Here is a 13,732-nt window from a genome sequence, read left to right as displayed (position 1 = left end):
CTCTCTCTCTCTCTCTCTCTCTCTCTCTCTCTCTCTCTCTCTCTCTCAAAATAATAAACATTTAAATAAGCATTAAAAAAAAAACAAAAAAGAACTTCAAGATGGCAACAGCAGAGCATTAAACTACCTGTACAATGATTCTAAGGGTGAGACCTTGTGCAACTGTACAGATGGCTCATCTGCTGGTAAAGCTGGGCTACCACCACCCATAGGTCTAATAGTGAGTTTGGCCCAGACTCTGAGGAATAGTGAGGCCTGAGGCATGTCCGGTGTGAGCATGAATAAGAGGAAGTTTAGTTGACCCTAGCCTCAGAAGGGCCTGGGAGCAAGGCAGTGAACTATAGGAAATCTGGGTCCTGACCTGCTAAGGAGTTAAATAAATTATTTTCTGCATGTCACGGTCTTTGCATTATCCAGGAGCCTACAGGGCATCTCCTTAAAATGGACTCCACTTGTGCTGTGGACTTTTGGAAAAGAACTTCACAGAATAGCCACAGGAAGAGCCCAGCTTCCTCTCCATGGGACACATGGTGGGTTACAGAAGGGGACAGCTGTGCCTAGCAGGGGAGGGTGACCATGGACAAATAAACATGAAACAATGTGATAAGGGCTACAAGAGATGTGCACTAAGCACCAGGGAAATGCTGATAAGAGAATGATGATTTTCTCTTGGGAGAGATTCAGAGAAAACTCCACAGCAGTGAGGAGATAACATCAGGATGACCCTGGAAGAAAGCATGGCCGTTAGCTAATGGGCAACATCATGAGAAGAGAGACAAAGTAAGTTGTCATAGACAAACATGCTCTGTCGTGGCCTTGGCTCTCAGGTATTTCAAAACTACCCACAAAAGGTTGCCCTGTCCTTACTCTGATGTGGGATGTTCTTTGTTCCGATTTGGGGGAAATGACTCATTGACAAACTGAGGGTGAATTAATGAAACGGTGTGCTTTTAGACTTCTTTGTAAAGATGTTTTTCAGAATTTATGTCAGGTCAGAACTAGGCCTGAAGAATGACCCACTCAGGCTATTTATGGCAAGCAACTTCATCCTCAGTGGGTCTGAAACAACTCAGTTGACACTACTTTTGCTGAGTTTCCAAAATTTCACAAAAGATTTAAAAAAATAAATATGTGTGTGTGCGCACACGCACGCATTCAGCGAATAAACACTGTCAGCAATGAAAGCAGATGAAGCATTCACAGCAGAGCAATGCCTGCATTTCTAATGTCACCTACACCTTTGCCTTTTGTTCCGGAGTCTGTCTCAGTGGTATCCGTCTTCACCAGTACAAACCTGAACATCTGTTTGAGTTGCCCCAGAAAGAATACACACACGCTAAAACTAAGTGAGCAGCACAGACTCGGCTAACACTTTGCAGGAGAAGATGGAAAAGGAAGGTGGCATCACTCACCCCAGAACAAACAACACAACACTTTCACTTCTCAAGATCTTTCTTCTGCTTTGGAAGCTCTGGGAGTTTCTCTTGCTCCCTTTCCACACAGGTCCCAGTTTCCTGGCTCCTCTTGTCCCAGCACCACCCCCAGCTCTCAATTCCTTGCCCTTTTATTGTACCGAGCAACTCCAGTTCTGTCTCATCTCTTACTCCAAATTAATCTGTCTAGACTTGGAACAGGATCCGCACTTCTTAGAAGTTAGATTGATGATCGCTTTTGTCCTTGGGGGTCTCCTTCCTTATCCCAAATGTCTTATCAATGTATTTATCCCAAACAAGCAAACATTGTGCATTCCCAAGAGGAATTCTGATGAATTCAAGTATCTCCTTAACAGAAGAACAGAAGTGCTTCTTTATAGAGGTTGGAATTCTGCATACTCCCTTGAGTTTATACAGAAGTGTTCCTTCTATATTTACAGAGAGACAGCAGAACTGTTACCAAGCAAAGTTTTACCCACAACTACTGCCTCAAGAAAATCCAGCCAGGCCTATAAGATATTAGGGTCACTGCATTTGCAAGATTAGGCTGTATCTTTGCTTTGAGGTCTCAGTAACTGACAGGAGGAAGGTGGTATATGCAAAATGAGCTTTCTGGAGTCTATGCCCATTTGTCATGTATGGGGTGGGGTTGGGGGAGTCTTTTTGCAGAAAAGTCTATCATTTTAAAAGCATTTTCTTTTTTTTATTTTTTTTAACATTTATTTATTTTTGAGAGACAAAGAGAGGTAGAGCATGAGCAGGGGAGGGGGAAAGAGAGAGAGAGAGAGAGAGAGAGAGAGAGAATCTGAAGCAGGCTCCAGGCTCTGAGCTGTTTGTTAGCACAGAGCCTGACGCAGGGCTCCAACTCACAAACTGCAAGACCATGACCTGAGCCGAGGTCAGACACTCAACCGACTGAGCCACCCAGGTGCCCCTTGAAAGCATTTTCTATTCCTGAGGCACATGGGTGGCTCAGTTGGTTAAGCATCTGACTCTTGGTTTTGGCTCAGGTCATGATCTCATGGTTCATGAGTTCAAACCCCAGAGTCCTGTGCTGACAGCATGAAGCTTACTTGGGATTCTCTCTCTCCCTCTTTCTCTGTCCTTCCCCTACTCATGCATGTGCTCTCTCTCTCTCTCTCAAAATAAATATTTTTTTTAAAAAAAAGCATTTTCTGTTCCTAGAACATTTCCTTCAATAAGTACCTCTTGCCTAACCATTGTCATTGGCTTCCCATTAGCTTGCAGTACAAAGACCAGAATTCAGGCCCTCCGATATTTGACCCAACTTTATCTCTGACCATTCCCCAAAAGGACTCTCTGCTTCTTCCCATCTAACCAAGGGCCACTTCAGTGGGTTCGCCTCCCTGTCTTGCTCCTCTGCCTAAAATGCTTTCTCGTCTTCTCTGTCTACCAAAGTTCCATCTATCTGCTAAGTACATGCATTTTTTTCTTTTTCTTTTTTTAACATTTATTTATTTTGAGAGAGAGAGAGAGAGAACGAAGAGAAGAGGGACAGAGAGAGAGAGAAAGAATCCCAAGCAGACTCTGTGCTGCCAGCACAGACCCAACACAGGGCTCAAACCCATGAACTGTGAGATCATGACCTGAGCCGAAATCGAGAGTCAGATGCCCAGCCGACTAAGCCACACAGGTGCCCCGCGTGTATTTTTTATTATTTTACTTTATCTATTTTTTTATCCTTATTTGTGTGCAATGAATATGTATTGCTAATGGTACCCTTAAAGTTGTTTTAATTTTTTAAAAACACTTAGCTCAATTTCCAAAAAACAGTTTAAATTTTCCTTCCAGCATAATTATCCCAATTGGGAGAAACATTAATAATAATAATAACTAACATTTATGAATACCTATAATGAGCCCACCTCTGTGCCAAGTGTTTGTTTATAAATACATTAGCTCATTGACTCTCCACAGCTACCCTATGAGATGTTCCCAATGTACAGGTTAGAAAACTGAGGCTTTACGAGGTAATGTAGCTTACACAGGTCTCCCTGCTGGCACGTGTCAGAGGGGGGATATGAATCCAGCTAATCTCCCAGTTTCTGCCCTTAACAACCACTTGCCTTTAGCTGATCTAAAAGGCAAGAGCCAGGGGCTGCCTTTGTATTGTAGATAATTGCATATTTGTCATTACTCTTTCTATACTGTAACTTCAAAGCATTTTGGGCAATATTCAGAGCACAAAATTCTACACATAATAAATGCATTTGATTTTCCAAATGAGAAAAGAGACACCCAGAGAGATCAAGCAACTTGCCAAAGTCCCACAGCCATTCTGAGAGAGCTGGGATTAGAAACCAGTAAGTCCTGATTCAGCCCTGGTAACTTTCCATTACAAGCACTGTTAGTGTCTCATATATATTTATTGAGTGGATTTATTTCTGGGGTTCATGTTATCTGATCCCCTTCTGGCCATATGATTTGGTCATATTCACAAATTAGTTTGAATATTGATAATTACTAGAAATCTAAATTATTATTTGATAACTCAGTTTTTTTTATAGGTTAAGTTGGCTTGATAAGATTTAATGCCTAATACAACAGAATTCTCTGCCAATGTTCATTTTATTAATGGAAAATAATTTTAAAGCATTCCAAAAAATAGTGTCTGCACGAGTAGTGGTAAAAGGTGCTGCATGAAAGATTTGCTTAATTAAACTGAATATCAGATGTTTATTAGAAGACACATGTTTACAGTTAATCATCAACAATACCTAAACTGAAAATATGTTATATATGTATATATTCTACGACTGATATTGTTGAAAAGTTATCTTTTTTAAGTTATCCCCACACACACACACACACACACACACACACCCCAAAAAAATACTGAATAGACTAATTGTTTGCCACAGAAACCTTCAGGGCTTAACCGCTTTACCACAGACAGCTGGAAACCCTGACTCTGGCCTGTGTCCCATTCAAGGAACATACATAAAACCAAGGTACCAGAATTATACAGACGATCCCTTTGAGGGCATACATTGCAAGTGAATAAAGAGAAAACTTTTTGATCTTTAAAAAAATTACACAAGTAATACATGTTCATTATTTTGAAAATTAGTGAAGAAAAATAAAATCATCCACAATCCCGTTACCATGTGATAATCATCATAAACATGTTTATGTATCTCCTTCCAGATTTTTTTCTATGTACATAAATGCATTTTCTTCACACACAAAAAATGGGATTATACTTTACACACAGTTTTATTGACTGCCTTTTTTCCTTAACATATGGTTAATCTCTTTTTCCAACACAAAGTTTGCATACACATTGCTGCTTAATGTCCACATCGTATAGCATTGTATATTTGCTCCACAATGTGAAATAGATGTAGACACATGACCACAGGACACAGGAGTAAGATGACCTGTCTGGAGACTTTGGGCTGAGGTACTAGGATGAGATATTGTAGCAAATGCTCTTATTGCCCCACTTTCTTTGGGTCCCCTTCTCTGTTCTCCTATAGCTGCAGGGTCCAGCTCTTCTATGTAATACCTCAGAGGGTCCCCACTGGGATTGAACAGTTATCCATAGCTGACTATAGGTTTAGCCTATTAACAGAATATATTCCTGTTACTAATCTCTCTCCCACATGGAGAACAGATGGTACCACAAATTACCACCCCATCAAGTTACCTGTATATTTATTCAGCATCCATCCACCTTGGATGGCAAGGGATCCATCTCTCTCTGGTCTCCACCCCTCTTGTCTTCCCAGTTGGATGCCCTCAGGCTTTCCCACCTCTCAGTTCTGCCCCGAGGGCCCCAGCTCCAACTTAATGAAAACTAAAGCTGTGAGTGGAGCTCCTGACTCTATCAAGGCAAGGAGCATCAGGTGGTGAGGAAGTTTTAGATCTTTTTTGTTGTTGTTGGTTATTTATTTGTTTGTTTATTTATTTTTGAGAGAGAGAGTGCACATGTGCACACACACTCACACACACACACACACACACAGGAATGCACACAGGAGTGGGGCAGAGAGAGAAAGAGGGAGGGACAGAATCCCAAGCAGGTTCCCTGATGTCAGCACAGAGGCGGGCTCAAACTCACCAACTGTGAGATCATGACCTGAGCTGAAATCAAGAGTCAGATGCTTAATGGACTAAGCCACCCAGGTGCCTTAGATCTTTTATAGTAATTATTAGATATTCTTCAGAATAAAATACCTACAGGGGCACCTGGGTGGCTCAGTTGGATGAGCTTCCGACTCTTGATTTCAGCTCAGGTCATGATCCCGGGTTGTGGGATCAAGCTCGGCAGAGTATAGAGCCTGCTTAAGATTTTCTCTCTACCTCTGCCCCTCTCCCCGACTCATGCCCATGAGTGTGTGCTCTCTTAAAAAAAAGAAAAAGAAAAAGAAAGAAAGAATACAACATCTACAAAGTAAACAGGCCTTTCTCTTGCTAATATTGGCCACATCCAATAGCACCACATTTCACATACTTCAATTCCGATCCTTGCTCTACCAATTTCCTGAGTGTTCTATTAGTATTTCTCACTTTTTAAAACTTTATGAAGCTGCATATGCAATAATACCTACAAAATTGTGGGTTTTGTTACACTGGTTATATTTTTTACTAATTATAACCAACACATCACTACTAAAATAAAAAATGCTCATCCAGGTGAGAGGCTAAGAGAAAAATTACCAGGTGTACTCACAACTGCAAAGAAAAGATCCACCCCCCCCCCACCCCCGCCGTTCCCGAAACCAGCCAAGGGACATAAAGGTGGGAACCAATCAAGTTCTGCTGAATGGTTTAAAATAAAGGTGGGAACCAATCGAGTTCTGCTGAGCGTTCAAATTTAAATGTTAACCAACAACAGCTCTGTAACCTCTAAAAAAGGGTCCCTAACTTGTTTGTGCGGGGCTATAAAAGAAGCTGTAAGATCCTTACTAGGGGCCTCTTACCATCACCGGCAACGAGTGCACGGAGGACCGGGTTCCAACCTGCAATAAACGACCCTTGCCGCTTGGCTTTGACTCTGGACTCTGGTGGTTTGTTTCCGGGGGGGTCTTTTGAATCGGGGCATATCACAGGTACCACCTGAAATCATCCCACTGGTACAAATACCACAATTTGGAAAACACTATTTTGAGTAAATAAAAACCACAGACTCAACATTTTAAGTAAGGCTCTGCTGTTTAGGAAAATCTGTAGGCAAGAAAAAAGAATACACACGCAGCAGTGTTTCCACTCCCCAGTCTTCCTGGTAGCTTCAAACACAATGCTATTACGCATCTTTATGTGAAACAAATATGCAGAACCAGCTTACTGGCTTGAATAAGCCATATAAAGCGTCTTTTCCAAGAACTGTTTTTCTCTCCAGTCAAGGGTCTCTTGGACTCAGGGGACCTGTGGAGGCCTCTCAGGGCCAAAGGGAACAAGTACTTCCAGCATGAGGGGGGATGTAAAATTTCCCTCGGCTCACAAACTTACTTATCACAGCACTATTCCAACAAAATCTCTGTAGTCTCCCTTCCTTTGTCTTGCCAAAGGTCTCCTCCCTACCATGTGAAGGCAAGGAGCGGGGGACAAGAAAGAAAAAGGGAGGGATGAGAGAATCCCATCTTGCCCCTTATGAGCTGCACGGTCTCAGTCAGTCCCCAGGACTTGTTGCATCTTGGTTTCCAGAACAGAAAATGCTGCCAACACACAGCACCCTGGCCATGCTGTGATATCAAGGCAGAGTTCAGACAAAACCCAGTGGCAGTCTTTGGAGGAGGGGGCCCAACTCTTCTCTGATAACTGACATCAGTCATCAGTAGGTATCGAGGTAGAAATGACCTCGCGGGACGCCCTGCCAAATTAGTAGAGCAGCCTGCTGCAGTCCAGAACGTGTGCCTACAGCTTCCAAATGAACCATCTCCTCCATCTCCCCCACATCTAGCGATCACGTTTCTCCTGCACATCAAAAGAATTAGCCAGCTGGAAAATGAAGTGAATTTTTTACCTATCAAGTATGTAAAGGCACCTCAAATTTTGGGGGGCGTTTTTATTATTATAAATGTAGCAGATGCTTAATGTAGAAATTCAATCCTTTTAAATTTTAAGTTTTTTTAATCCGCTAGGTATATAAAAGAAAAAGGAAAAAATAATATCCCAAATTAAATCATTTTTGCTATTCTAGTATTCTCTCCAGTTTTTTTTTCTGTGCATTTCACATCCTCAAAAATGGAACCATATGTTCAATTTTTATATAAATATTTTTAGTAGAAATATTTATTATTCTTATAGCTCAAGTATGATGTGTTTATTAGAGAGAACATCACAAAAATAAAGATAAAAATAAAAATAACCACTCATGATCCCACCACCCCAAGACAACAAGAATTAGTATATTTATTATTTTAGGTATAGTCTTTTTTTTTTTACCCTGATTCGTGTCCTTAATTTTCTCCACAAGTGTTAAAATTTTTTGCAAGCATCATTTGGTTGTGGAGAGGTCATAATTAACTTCTTTAAAATGTAGGCTTATTGAAATATACTTTCTGTATAATAAAATTCACCATTTTTAGGTATACAGTACCATGAGTTTTGACAAATATAAATAGTTGTGTAACCACCACCAAAATTGACATGTTTGAGCCAAGTCGGGGGCAGAGGGAGAAGGAGAGAGAAAATCTTAAGCAGGTCCCATGCCCAGCCCAGAGCCAGACGTGTGCTCAATCTCATAACCCTGAGATAGTGACCTGAGCTGAAACCAAGAGCTGGATGCTTAACTGACTGAGCCACCCAGGATCCCCAAATAGCTTATACTCTTATGTCTACAAAAACCTGCGCATAGGGGTGGCTAGCTTGCTCAGTCAGTAAAGCATGTGAATCTTGATCTCGTTATAAACTTGAGCCCCATGTTGGGTGTAGAGATTACTTAAAAAATAAAATCCTTAAAAAAAAAAAACCTGCACATAAATGTTATATCAGCTTTATTCATAATTCCCCAATATTGGAAGTAACCAAGATGTCCTTCAATGGGTAAATGGATAAACAAACTGTGGTACATCTATTCAATGGGATAGTATTTCGGGGATAAAAAGATAGGAGTCCTCAAGCCACAAAATAACATACAGAAAGCTTAAATGCATATTCCTCAGTGAAAGAAGTCAGCTTGAAAATCATGATTCCAATAGACAGCATTCCTTTATAGATTGATAGATTTTATATATGAGATATATATATATGACTTATTGCCAGGGGTTGAGAGGAGGACAGTAGTGGTAAATAGGTAGATAACAGGTGATTTTTCAGGGCATTGAAACTATTCTGTATGATACTGTAATGCTAGATACATAACATCAAGAGTTTAGCAAAGGGGCACCTGGGTGGCTCAGTTGGTTAAGCCTCAGGTCATGATCTCACAGCTCGTGAGTTTAAGCCCCTCATAGGGCTCTATGCTGACAGCCCAGAGCCTGGAGCTTACTTCAGATTCTGTGTCCCTCTCTCTGCCCCTCCCTCTCTCTCTCTCTGTCTCTCCAAAATAAACAAACATTAAAAAAAAATTTTTTTTAAGAATTTGTCAAAACCTATAGAACAACACAATACGAAGAGTGAACTGTAATGTAAATTATGGACTTCGGCCAATAATATATTAACATTGGTTCATCAGTTAAAACAAATGAACTACACCAATGTAAGATGCTAACAATATGAGAAACTGCTGGTGTTAAAGGGGAATACATGGAAACTCTCTGCACTTTTGTTCAATTCTCTTAAACCTAAAACTGCTCTAAGACATAAAGTACATTCATTTTATTTATAGATATCCATATATGCAAATCAATTAAATATAAGTGAACAAGTGAACCTCTCCCTACAAAAAGGAATCACTCTCTGAAAGACTTTCTATCAGCTTGAAATAGTCCTCTGTATGGGGTAAGAGCGCAATAATAAACAAATAAGAGAGACTAAGAAAGCAAGAGAAAGAAAAAGAGAGGCAGGCATAATGAGGTATTTTATTTTATTAAATTAAAAAACACAAAGCCAGTAGAAACTAGGAGGAAAGAGGGGGGAAATATAGAAAAGGATTGGGCAAAGATCAGATAATAAGAGAAGCAGGTAAAGGAGGGAGAATGTCAAGAGCCTCAAAGTCAAGGCAGGAAAGAGATCTCTCAGGACTAGACATCTCTTCATTTGATGACAGTGTTCTGGTACAAGGCTGGAGCCCAGAGGAGGGAAAGACTCAGGAGATGACAGCCCAGGGACAAGGGCCATGGTAGTGCATGGGCAGCAGTGTGTGGGCAGTGATAGACTTCCTGCAGACCTCAAGGATGATCTTGAAGCCTCAAGCAAGTGCACAAGCTAGGTCTCTCTAACAGGTTCCCAGTGTCATCAGCCAGACCCCAAGACTTGACCTTTACTGCCCACCTACTCGTACTCACTAACCTCCATCTTACATTTTTCCTTAAGCTCTTCCTACTGGCTAGCCTCTTAACTCAGCCAGATGGAACCCAAAACCACCCCTCATGTGACTACTGCCCTGATAAGACCTGCAGCCAGCCCAGACCACCCAGACCCATTTGAGCTAAATACCTGGCTCGCAGCTGTGCAGATGGAGTGCGAAGTGACCCCAGGAACGACCTGCAATTGCCCTTACCTCATTATAATACTAAAATCTCCACCCAAGGAGGAATCTCAGCCTCATTTACATAATCATACAAGTGAGTATAAGCATGTTTCTTTAAGGCGCCTGCATGATCTTACACCCACCTCTACATTCCATAACATGGCTTCCCTATCTAAATATTTATGCTAGGGGCACCTGGGTGGCTCAGTGGGTTGAGTGTCCCATTCTAGATTTCCACTCAGGTCAGGATCCCATGCTGGGATGGAGCCCTGCATTGGCTCTGTGCTGAATGTGATTTGAGATTCATTTTCTCTCTCTGCTCCCTCCCCCTGCCTCTCTCTCTCAAGTAAAAAAATAAATAAATTTTCATCCTAACCCTAAACAAAAGGTACCCATTCACCCTCTATCAGGAAGTCATGGCTTTGGAAGCCATTCCCCGTGGTCTCCTGATTTGCTGCCAATTGTTTTCTTTGCGGGAAAACTCACCTGCTGTAGTTTCTGTGACTCACCAAAAAGCAAACTCACGCTGGTTCCGTTACACCAGTGCAGGGCTGGGCAATGGGTCCTTCAGAACAGGGGGGGACTTTGGAGGGCTACCCTTAGGAACCCATTCTTCAAATGTCATACCATCACTAAAGGTGATGAAATTACATGAGCAGTGAGAAGCGTGGAAGACAGACTCAGTCCCAGCACAGGGGTCAAGGTTGAAACAGTGGAAGCAGGAAGAAGTACTTCTCCAATGACATTCTCTGCCTTGGAGCCCCAGCTCCCCAACCAGGGGCACTGTCACCGAATGACAAGTGGTTATGTGCCCTGGGAACTCCTGCTTCCAGCAAACCTGCTTCTTTCTGGCAGCCTCAAGCTACTTAGGCTGTTAGCAGAAAGAGTTAGGAGTCCCCAGAAAAAGAAAGGTGAGACATAGCTTTTGTGACACAGGAGAAGTCATTTTAGGCCTCCAGCTATTTCCCCCAGTGATCTGTGCCCTCCTTGCCCAAACACATTTCCTACAGAACTTTCTGGGAGGTGTCAGAGTTACAAAGAAATGCAAAAACCACAGTAGTTAAGGATTTTCAGGGAACAAAGGGAATGCAAAAACTAACAGTCTCCACCAGGCCAGGAAATAGAACATCAGAGACAATAAATCAGTGGTGCTATTTCAACAGTAAGCAAGACCCTGCATTCCTTACCCGAGATAAGAAACCCAAGACCCCATCCAGTTTATACTGGCTTTCAGAGCATGCCCATAGCCCCTTCTCTTTGTCCCAGAATTACCTGTTTCATTATAAAGTCTCCACCCTAGAAAGAGTACAAGCTTCATTAACATAAGGTTGCATTTACAGGCATGTTTTCTAAGTACGCCTGTGCAATGTTACACCAGCCTTTACCACAGTGAAAAATCTCCCTTTTCTGAATAGTCACCCTAAACCCTAAATTTAAAAAGCTGCTCACCCCTGCTTAAGGAGTCATGGCTTTGGAAGTTAGTCCCCATGATCTCCTTATTTGTTGCAAATAAGGTTTCCTTTGTGTGACAACTCCAGCTGTTGTGGTCTCTGCCTGTAACTCTCCAAGGAGCTTGTGGGGTTTCAGAGTGATGGGGGGGTCCAGAGCCAATGGCCATTGTCAAGCTATCGTTATTTTTCCCCCTAGCAAAGCATTAACATTAAGACAGTAGGGAGTTCCTGGAGAAAGTTGTACTCTGCCTGCCTCAAGTATTTGTCAGTGGGCTGCAGGTTATAAGGAAATTTAATTTTACCTGCCATTTCCTTCTTGCCTTTGTTCCACATATCACTATGGAGGGGAGGGTGGTGTTGGGGCTTTAGGTTTCTGGAGATTAGGCTATTGATAAGATTGCCTTTTTCTTGTAGTTTACTAAGATATTTGGAAACTGATGGAGACTCAGGCTTGCATGACTATGATCTCTATCAGTCAACCATTTGTTTCCCCTTTCCTTTGTTCATGGGCATCCAGGAGTGTCTGAGGAATGTCACAGTATCCCACCTGGGGCAGGGGGACGGAGGGGTAGAAGGTAGGTTTGTAGGGTATCAACTTGCCTTTTGCTCCCTCATCAAAGCAACTCACCAACTCACTTTAGTTGGGCTACAGTATGTCATCTTATGATGAAGATAAATTGGGCCCCTCTGTGATCTTGGTCTCACTGAGCAGTTCTTCCTGGGTCAGTGGCCACTCACACTGGGGCTCTTCCACTCCCTGACTCTCCTGGACCCAAGGGTATGTTGGTGTGTGTGCTCAGTCAGAGACTGACACATGGACTTCAAACTGTCAGAGCCCTCATCCTGCCGTCCCAGCCATAGCAGTGCCTTCGGAGAACTGCCAACAGTGCTGACCTTTGGAGTTCTCAAGCTCTTGGGAGGCCCCTCATAGGTTTAGTGACTCAGTGCTTCCTCCTTGGCTCTCTGGCTTCTGCACACTGATGTCAAAGCCAAGGCACACCTCTTCCACTGTGTCAGATTGTTCTCTTGATACTCATCACCTCCAGATTCTTCTGTGAAACCCCCAGATGCCATCTGGTAGAACTCCTCTTCCTCCTCTGCCTCCACAAGCCCAGAAAGCTGGTTCTTTGAGGTCATATTGTTACAGCAAATACTCGGCCCCCAGGAAGAGACAAGCGACGCGCACTTGGGGAATCAGAAAAGAATATTTCTTTCACACCAGTACTGGCCCAGCAGAGTCACCTCCAAAGGCTGAGCACCTGCTGGGTTTTACTGATCCTTTATATATGTGTGCTTCCAGGTTGGGCAGGACTAGTACAGTCAAGCTTCTGGTTCCTGGCTGCCGGCTGATATAAGGGGCAAGCCAGATTACAGAAGCCAAAAGCATGCAAAGGGAGTATCGGCCTCGGACATCTGGCTGGCCCTTTTTTTTATCTGCTCTTACCGGCTTTCCTTCTCAGGATCGCCTTCGAAGTCTGCAGCACCACCAGTGCCCCCTCAAGCCAGCGTAATTGGACAGAGGAACAAGGGCAAAGTCGCACAGTGGGTCAGCACATTATGTCAAAGGACACAGGGATGAAGTAAAGCAATGGAGGAAAGGAAGTTGAAGGAGGTGAGATAAGAGAGACACCCAGGGCCAAATCACTTAGGCATGGGTAGGGACTTTGGATTCTAAGAATGATGGGAAGCCATTGAAGTGTTTTGAGCAGAAGCGAGTTGTGATTGATTTACATTTTAACTGGATCACTCTGGTAAATGTTTAGCCAATAGGAGAATATGATAGACAGCCTCTAAAATGGTTCTCAGCAATTCCTGCCTCCTCATGTGAGTGCAGAGACATTGTGATTTATATGTAATTTAATAAGAAATATACTTTTGGTCTTCTTGGTGTTCCTGAACAGAGTTCCTAATACCCTTGGAATCTCCTAAGTGATAAGAGTGATTAAGGTGTCTTTTGTTATTCATAACAACCCCTTCCAACCACACCTCAGTTTATGTTAACAAGGTGATTAAGAGAAAACCCCTGAGTAACCTAAGGATGGGGACTGGTTGCCAGGGGAACCAAATATGATTACAGGGTTGGAACTTTCAGCCCCACTCCAGCTCCAGAAAGAGAGGCTCGAGATGGAATTCAATCATCAACAGCCAATGATTTAATCAACCATGCCTATGTGATGAAGTCTCCATGAAAACCCAAGAGGATGAAGTTCAGAAAACTTCTGGGTGTGGGAACATGTGTAGGTCCTGGG

General features: G+C 42.6%; 1 long non-coding RNA gene across 2 annotated transcripts in view; it reads right to left on the bottom strand.

Annotated features, from left to right (window-relative positions):
* Window positions 1–12,713, bottom strand: part of LOC125909585 (uncharacterized) — a 186,005-nt gene extending 173,292 nt beyond the window's left edge. The window contains exon 1 of one of the 2 annotated variants that reach the window (XR_007453732.1): window positions 12,524–12,713. This is a non-coding gene — a long non-coding RNA (uncharacterized LOC125909585). The remainder of the gene's footprint in view (window positions 1–12,523) is intronic. The other variant, XR_007453733.1, reaches the window with a different exon arrangement.
* Between the last annotated feature and the right edge of the window lie 1,019 nt (window positions 12,714–13,732).

Source organism: Panthera uncia, assembly GCF_023721935.1.
Source record: "Panthera uncia isolate 11264 chromosome B3 unlocalized genomic scaffold, Puncia_PCG_1.0 HiC_scaffold_1, whole genome shotgun sequence".
Lineage (NCBI taxonomy): Eukaryota > Metazoa > Chordata > Mammalia > Carnivora > Felidae > Panthera > Panthera uncia.
This window is presented reverse-complemented; position numbering and strand designations above follow the sequence as displayed.